Source organism: Muscardinus avellanarius (genome assembly GCF_963383645.1).
Source record: "Muscardinus avellanarius genome assembly, chromosome: 4".
Lineage (NCBI taxonomy): Eukaryota > Metazoa > Chordata > Mammalia > Rodentia > Gliridae > Muscardinus > Muscardinus avellanarius.
In genome coordinates this window covers 149,110,480-149,119,139 of record NC_137789.1, presented here as the reverse complement: position 1 = coordinate 149,119,139, position 8,660 = coordinate 149,110,480, and positions in this window count along the sequence as shown.

The window sequence follows — 8,660 nt, the reverse complement described above, 5'->3', positions numbered from 1 at the left end:
CTACTAACTGAGACCCGGTGACCCAGAGAATTTAACGTCCCTGTGTAGATTTTGCCTGGAAAAGACCAAGTATAGAGTAGATGCTCAATAAAGATGTATTGCGTCAGCTGCTAAAAGACTGTAAGACCTTATCCTAAGTCAATATGATTTGATAATGACATTTTAGACATGCTGTGAGTAGAAGACTGATCCCAAGCCTCCACTCCCCACTGCCAGAACCAACCTGGAACCCAGAGGAATCCTATGCTCTGGTCTGTCAGCCACCTGCAGCCGGTTTAGAGCCAAGTCTGTGTGACTCGCATCTCAGCCCCTGCCCCGAGCCCCTCAATAGCTCCCCCCAAAAACAGGAGCTTCAGGAACATTTCCCACCAACTCATTTCATACTTATTGTATTTTAAAAAGAAGATAAAACTTCCAGGCACAGAGCCCACTCTTTTTCTACTGGTACCCAGTAGAAGATGGGACTGGGAGCGGGATGGCGGGGGCTCTGGCTAAGAGAAGCCCCCGGGGAGATAGAGCCAAGTGTAGCCTCTTCTCAGCTCCCCAGGCCCAGGGTGAGCGCGAGGAGGACTTCCCCAGGAACCGGGCCGGGCTTGTAAAGAAAGGATTCTGACATCAAGAAAAGCGGCCGGCCAGTAAATTCCTACTTGGTTCATTTTCTAAGACTTCTGAATGTGTTTTGAATTTTCTCTAAATTAAGATAATCATAAAAGGTTAAGATATTTAAACAGAGCGCCACCTGATCCCAGGGTTTGATTTGTATGCTTAATTAGTTCCCGAACATATGGTTCAGAGCTTTCTTATAAAAACAGGGTAATGACTGGAGGTGCATTTGGGTATTAGATTGAATGATGTTCAAGGGACATTCAGACCCATCTCAAAGCTCTTAACCTGCCCTTGATCTGCGCTGGGAGCTTTTGCTGACATCTGTTTCAAAGAGATACCCCCAAAAAACTTTCCAGTGGCCTCATGATAAAACCAAACTCCATACAGAGATAGACATCAGACATTAAAATACTTAGGATTCGGCACTGCAGGAGGAATGTGGCCCCAGAATGCGAGTGGGGGGTCAGTGGGGAGTGGCTCATGCCGAGATGTGAGGCTGCCCAGGGAGCGAGGGGCCCCACATGTCCCTGGGTCCTACTAACACGGTCAGGTGCCCCTACGTATGCAAGGTGATTCTGGTCACCAGGAGTCACCTCCCCAGCTCCCATGCAACCCCAGCCCTCCTCTCCATACCAGGAAGGCAATTTCAGATTCTCCTAGAAGGAGGTGGCGCTGTGCTGACTTATCCCCACTCCTGGGTGGTTGTGGGGTACATGCCTACACCCACATCCTCAAGGACAGGGTGTACTGTATGGTATGTGTGCATGTATACATATATACGATCTATATATATATATATATATACACATATACATATATGTAATAAACATGTGCTTGGTCTACATATAACAGTGTCCAAACAAGTGCCCTCCTGAACTTCCAATTCTGTGTCTATCCCTAAAACCCTCTTACACAGGTGCTCTGGGTCCATTCCATTTGTTACAACTTGAGCCACAAGTTAGAAATGCCTGCCCCTAGACACAGTCATCTAGGCCATTAACAGGCCCCAAAGCAAATCGCCCATCCCATCCATCCCTCTGGCTTTGGGGCCTCAGCCCTGTGCCCCTTTCACTCACGTATCCACCTCCTCACCTGTGGGGCACGGGGTGCTTTGGGAACCCAAGTGCTGGTCCAGCGTGGTCCTGCCCTCAGGGAGTCGCCGCAGGGGGGGCAGTGCAGGACACGAGAGGGCGAAATCGCTTCTATTAGAGGAGATAAATAGGGTGTCTTCACAGAGGACAGTGTGTGCCGGGGACTCTGAGTAAAGCACCCACCTGACAAGGCACTCCTGTGGGAGGGAATGGCCAGAGCCTGGAGAAAGGAAGCCACCGCGTGGTTCAAGAACAGCGAGTGCTTCCAGACACAAGGAGAATGCCCAGCCCTGCTCATCCAGTCCTCAAGCCTCCCTGTAACGTCCACAGGCAGGTAGAGTCCTTCCTGCTGGAAAAATAAGAAAACCACAGTGTGAGAAGTCACAGGCCTTCTCCAAGGTTTCCCAGCTCAGGTGCCATGGAGCCCAGTTGCAAGTTCAGACTTGGACTTCACAGGCCTGCAGAAGGTTGAGACATGAAGATAAAGGTCGGATTGCAGAGGGCTTCAAATAAAGACTGAAGAAGCCACTGTTTCCTCTGCAGTCTCTGAGATCCACGGAGGACTTTGAGCCAGGCTGCAAGATCCATCCAGCACCTGTAAGCAGAAGTGGGAGAAGAAAGAGGCAGGGGGACAGGAAAGGAAGGAAGCAGCTATGGCGCCAGGGGCCAGAGGGAGGAGAATGTAAGAAAAGGAGGTAGAGTCCTGCAGTGCACAAGGCAGGAAGGAGTTTTCAAGCAACTGTGTGCCCAGAGAGCTGGTCCTGATTCCTCCCAAAGCCCGGAGAGGCAGAGACAGCAGACACCGGCATCAAAGGTGGCTAGGCTCAGAGCAAGTGCAACCAAGACAGGCACTCCCGGCTCCTGCCTCCTTCCGTCATCCTCCTAACAACCACCATGTGGCTCTTCTTCTCTCCATCTCAAAGATGAGCCAACCGAGGCCCGGAGCAGGCAATGAACCTGACCATGGTTTCCCAGGGAGGAAATGGTTTAAACTGGCAGGTGATCAGATCTTCCCACCAAAAGCCCCAACTCCTGAGCACTTCCTAGACCTGGCCACGCGGTCTCCTCGATAGCCACTTGGCTCACCCCGGAGCAGGTGGCTCCCCACGCACATCGGAGTTTTTGCCTAGCTGCCCGGCCTTCTAAACCCTCTCATCCTCCACAAAGTTACCTTTTTCCTTTGTTCCCTTCCCCTCGCCCAGAGGGGTCCTGCTGCTGGCAGCGCAGCAAGTAGGAGGCCAGATCTGGACTGTGATAGGCGAGGGAGAGAGTCCCTGCAAGCTGAGACCGTCCTGGGGCATCGCAGCAGGAGACCTCCAAGCTGGGCCAAGCTGAGTGGGGCTGAGATCAAAGCCAGCAGGGAGGGAGTGTAGCAACAAGGAACAGAAGCATGCAGGGCCGGCTGATGGGCAGGGCCTCTCCTAGGGACTGGGACACCAACCCTGGGTGGAAGGCAGAGGAGGGGGACTGCCAGTACCGCCCCATTCCATGCCAGACCTGGGGCCAAAGAAACGGGGGTTGAGGAGTTGTCTGAATGAATGGCGTCGGTCTCCCCCCACCAGCTACAGCGCCTTCTTGGCGCAAGAATCCCTTGACCCAGCTTCCCTGCACAGGCTCCTGCGACAGCAACATCAGCCACGCGGCCCAGTGTTGCTGCTTCCGCTTTCCGGTGTTGCTGCTTCCGCTTCCGGTGTTGCTGCTTCCGCTTCCGGTGTTGCTGCTTCCGCTTCCAGTGTTGCTGCTTCTGCTTTGCGGTGTGGCTCTGGGTCCCTGGTGGTTGCGTGTGTGGCATTCTCAGTAGCTTTGAGCATAGCACCATCTACATTGCAGGACTTCCAAGAAATCCCCAAGGCCTTCCTAGTGGAGACACATATCTTCTATACAGTCCTAGGTCCCCAAGCACCTAGCGGGGACTTGTCCTGAGAGGCAGGTACCTAGCCCCGGTGGAGCACCATTGGTGGAGCACCATCGGTGGAGCACCATCCGGTGGAGCATCGTCCGGGAGCCAGGCCCCAGCCCATCCTGGCTTGGTCACTAACCTCCTGAGAAACACAAACAGACCGCAGCACCTTGTTTTGCCCACCTGCCTAGTGGTGCTAAAGTTCCCACTGAGCTCTGACCTGCAGAGTCCAGGCATAAATCTGAATTTCTCCTTCCTTGCTGCCCCCTTGAAAGATAATCAGATGCAGGGCTCCTCGCAGCTGCCTGCTTGGTCCCTTCCTTCAAGAAGCCTTCCCACCACCTCTACAGCAGCCCCCTCAGACCTTCCCAGCAGTCTACCATGTCATCTTGTTGGTGCCTGTCTGACTTTCTGTTCAGGTATTTTTTCACTTGCTTGATAGTTGTCCCCCCAGATGAGATGTGAACCCCAGAACAGCAGGGAATTCCCCCCAAGCTCCTGTCTACTGCTGCTTTCTCTGTCTCCAGAGCCCAGAGCCCAAGATAGGGCCCCTAACAAAGTAGGTGTCCAACTAATACTGGTTTAATGAAGGAAGGAAGGAGCCAGGAGCATCTCTTTAATGATCATGGTTATAATGGCTACACAGAAATCCAAGGTATGGGTGAATTTAAAATGTATTAAACCAACACCCTATTGTGGGACACCTACATATTTTCCAATAACTATTACAACTCTTAAGTGGCTAAGAAGTCATTTCTGTGTCTCTATTTACTGTCCATCTCTCATGGCAACTGCATCAGCTTCATGGGAACAGGGACCTTCCCTGTCTGTGTATCATGTCCCCAGCACTGAGCACAGGGCTTGACACAGTGTGCCATTCAAACGCATTTAGTAAATCAAATAAAGGGCTTTTCTCTCCCTGGGCCTGTGTCCAATGATTTCGCCTCTCCCAGCGATTCTGCAATTTGGACATTGTTTTTATTGTTTGTTTGTTTTGTTTTGTTTTGTTTTGTTTTGTTTCTGTTGAGCAAAGGTACTTCCCTACTGCAAAGAGTTAGTTCTCACAGCAATGCTGCTGCTTGGGCAGCTCTGACCACCTCAGGAGAATTAGCGTCATCACGTTCAGCCGATAGTGTTTCAGTTTACTACAGAGGAGTGTGACGTGTCAAGGAGCCCAAGCGAACTTGCTGGGGTTACTACACCACCTCCATAGGGCTCAGAAATTGCAAAAATGTTCAGGAATCCCCAGAAGTCTCACCCAACCTACAGCCCTGGAACCTCTGGTGAACGCTTGGCTGGAAGTCCAATATCAAGAATGGGTCCTTCTGGAGGCCCTAAAAGAGACTCTGTCCCTTTCCCCCTCTCTCCTAGCTACTAGAGCACCATGTTTTGTTTTCCCAGGCTATAGCGCCATCATCTAGCCTCTGCCTCTGCGTCACACAGAACTGTCCCCCTATGTCTCTGTGTGTCTTTGTTTTCCGTTTTCCCTCTCCTTAGAAGGACTTGAGGCATCGTATTAGGGTGTTGGGGGCCACTCTTGTGATCTCGTCTTACCTGGGTTACATCTCCAAGGACCCTGTTTCCAACAAAGATCACATCCACAGGTTCTGGTAGGAAGGAATTTAGGGGGTGCTATTCAATGCAGCATCACCAGCCCCAGAGAGAGGAAGGAGTCCTGATGATGCTTCAGCCTGGTGGAGAATCAGATGAAAGTCCTTCTCTGGCCAGCACACCGTGAGCTTCCAATTGGAACAGAAGGGGCGAGATCCAGTCTGTAGAGGTATTCTTCTAAGCAGTTCGGCCGGGCTCGCTTGGCCAGCAATAAGATGAGGGCCAGTATCACAGCTTCTGAAGAGCTTTCTTGAAGAACACGCTGAGGTGGCTCCCACCACCTCATTCCATAGCTGGAAACTCCAGACTCTGGGAGATGATCTCCTAAAGTCCTCCTGTTGAGGAGTGGCAGAGTCAGGTTCAGGGTCAGCCCCCCCACCCCACATGGCTGTTTATCTTAAACACTTAATCCCAACAACAAAGGTTAAAAGCACCTATGGGTGTCTAGTGGGAATCAGGGGAGTCTTTAATTTCTCCATTGTCTGTGTCAGCCTCTGTTATAGTTAGATAGAGAATGGCCCCTTGAAGAGCTCATAAGTTGGTGCTTGGAGCTGATGTGATTGAGTCTTGAGGGTTGTAATCCCAGAAGAGGATAAACGCATTGTAATGAATTTACCTGGGTGGTATCTGATAGGCCGGTTGGATGTGGCTGGAAGTGGGTCCCTGGGGGTGTGGCCTTGGAAATTATATAAATGGTTCCTTGTCTTGATCTACGTGGCAGTGGTGGGCACTTGGGGGACCGGATTTTCCTGACAGTAGGTGTCCGTCCCTGTTCTGATTGCTTTATCTCCTTTCGTGCTCGCAATAACCCTATGAGGCAGGTGCTATGATTAGCCTTTCCTTACAGAGAAGGACAGTGAAGCAGGGAGAGGCTATCTAACTTGTCCAAGGTCGCACAGTCCTCCAGAGTTTGTGACTGCCAGTGGCACACAGTTCTTCTTTTAATCACACCTAAGCCCACTCATTATCCTCATGTGGAATTCAAAATGGCACCAGAACCTTCTCTCCTCCTTCCCCAGGCCCTGAATTAGGCTTCTCCTGTGAGCTGTTCAATGACTTCCTCATACAGGAACATTCTGGAAACCACCCCCTGCCATACAGAACAGACATCTTTATTCATCAAATGGTGTTTGATCAACAAAACCCTTTAAAGGGCGTTTGATCCCTATAAGGTCCTCATTCTTCAGGAACTTACTAGCTCAATATTTGTGATCCTTTTGAGAGGCTGCGCTGGACTAGAGTGGGATTCCATTGGTAAACTTTTCTTTGTAGAAAGGAGAAACTCTGAGTATGCACAGGACCGTCGGAAGTGTGCTGACGCAAAGCATCTTCCCGCCGCCTCAGAAGTGGCAGAAACGGCCATGAGCAACTCGGCGCCTGTGCTGAGAGCCAGTCACATACGCACTTACTTCTGTGGAACCCAGGGGCGTTCTACCTCCGAGCTACACAGCCAGCCCTATTTTTTATTCTTTCTTTTGAAACAGAGTCTCACTGGGTTGCAAATGGCTGCACTAAGTAGCTGAGGCTGTCCACGAACTGCAATCCTTCTGTCTCAGCCTCCCACATGCTGGGATTACATGCGTGTGCCACCGTGCCCGGCTTCCCCTCTGTTCTTGAAGCAGGTCCTATGCAGGCCCACAGACCACCTTGGAGAGCAGTGCCAACGCCCTTAGGACTGAGGGACCACTGACGCTTCCCTTCAAGGTACATGTATTTCAGATTCACCTTCTGGCCCTGGAACCAAAGACCTGGCTCACAGCTCATTTCTTGGAAAGGCTTTTGTCTGCCCAGTGGACATTCAGGGAGCAGTCTCGAGGGCCCCTCAAACTCCACCCCCAAGGCTGAGGAAAGGGCCGGAGGAAAGGGGTCCTGGGGGGAATTCTCGTTGTGCAGACTCCCTCTTCCTTTTTAAAAGTCCTGCTGTTCTCTCATGGAGAAACTCCACCTGCCAGGACAGTCTGAGGCCCAGCTGGACCAGCCCTTAGGGCTGTCAGATGCTCACGGAGTCCCTGTCACTTTGACCCAAGCACTTCCTGTGGGCAGGCAAGTCAGAGTGTGGGAAGCCTCCAGAAAGAAGCCTTCTATTTCTTTTTGGAACCTTTGACTCTGAGCTGTAATGTTATAGGCTCAGGTTGTTCTATCCCATTCTGTTCAGGTTTTTTTTTTTTTTTTTTTTTTTTGGTAGCAAGAGACTTCAATCTTCCTCCATCTTCAGGGGAAACCTTTTCTCCTGTCTGGAGCAGCTTCATTGGCATTCTTTTTGGTAAGGGGAACAGAGACCCAGCAAAATAGAGAGGCTTATGACCCATCATCCCTGGCTTGGACCAGCCTTGCTGCTTTGAAGGTGAAAGAAACTGGGTAGGGAAGTCAGAGAAAGGAGGGTTAGGACTGCCTTCCACACTGGTTTGAGCTGACTTCCTTGGAGCCTCCAGTTTCTCCTGCTACAAGATAAAACACTCATATGGAAGGGATTGCAACCAGCTTTCAACTCGTCCTGATTCTGATCGATTGGTAGAGGCTGCCTGGAAGGTGGTATAGAGATTTTTAGAGTGATCTGGGATCAATTAGTAATGTCTGCTCTGAGCAAGGGGAGAATATAGGCACATTCACTGGCTATATAAGAGCCATTTCTGACATTGATATCCAAAGTCCTCTTGGGCTCAGATCTTGTACGATTTATGATTCCTCTTGTCTTTGTTGCTTTCTGTGCCTTCTCTGAGGATCTGCTTTGGGGACTGCTCCTACCCACTGGGAAGAGACAGTGTTCCCCTGATCACTGCTTGTGGGGTGAGACAAGTTACACAGAGTGAAGGCCAGGGGAGGCTAGAAATGAGCCTAAAAGACAGACTTTCTCTGCCCAGCACTGAACTGAAACTCACAGAGATCATTAAACAACCAACGTGGATACCCCCTTTCCAGGCTACTCACAGCGAGACAAAAGTAAGATATGCCCTCCATCAACGTGGTTTAGAATGTACAATCGAGGCCAGGCGTAGTGGCGCACACTTGTAATCCCAGCATTCGGGAGGCTGAGACCTGGAGGATCGCGGTTCGCGGACAGCCTCAGCTACTTAGTGAGGCCCTCCGCAACTTAGTGAGACCCTGTTTCAAAATAAAGAATAAAAAATAGGGCAGGGGGTGTAGCCCAGAGGTTGAATGTCCCTGGGTTCCATCCCCAGACTCACAAAAAAAGAAAAGAAAAGAAAAGAAAAGTTAAGCCAGTGTGGTGGCACACTCTTGTAATCCCCATACTTAGAAAGCTGAGATAGGAGGATCGCAGGTTCTTGGCAGCCTCAGCTAGGTAGTGAGGATCTCTGCAACTTAGACCTTGTTTCAAAATAAAGAATAAAAAATAGAGCTGGGGGTGTGGCTTAGAGGTAGAATATCCCTGGGTTTAATCCCCAGTAACACACACACACACACACACACACACACACACACACTAAAAGATC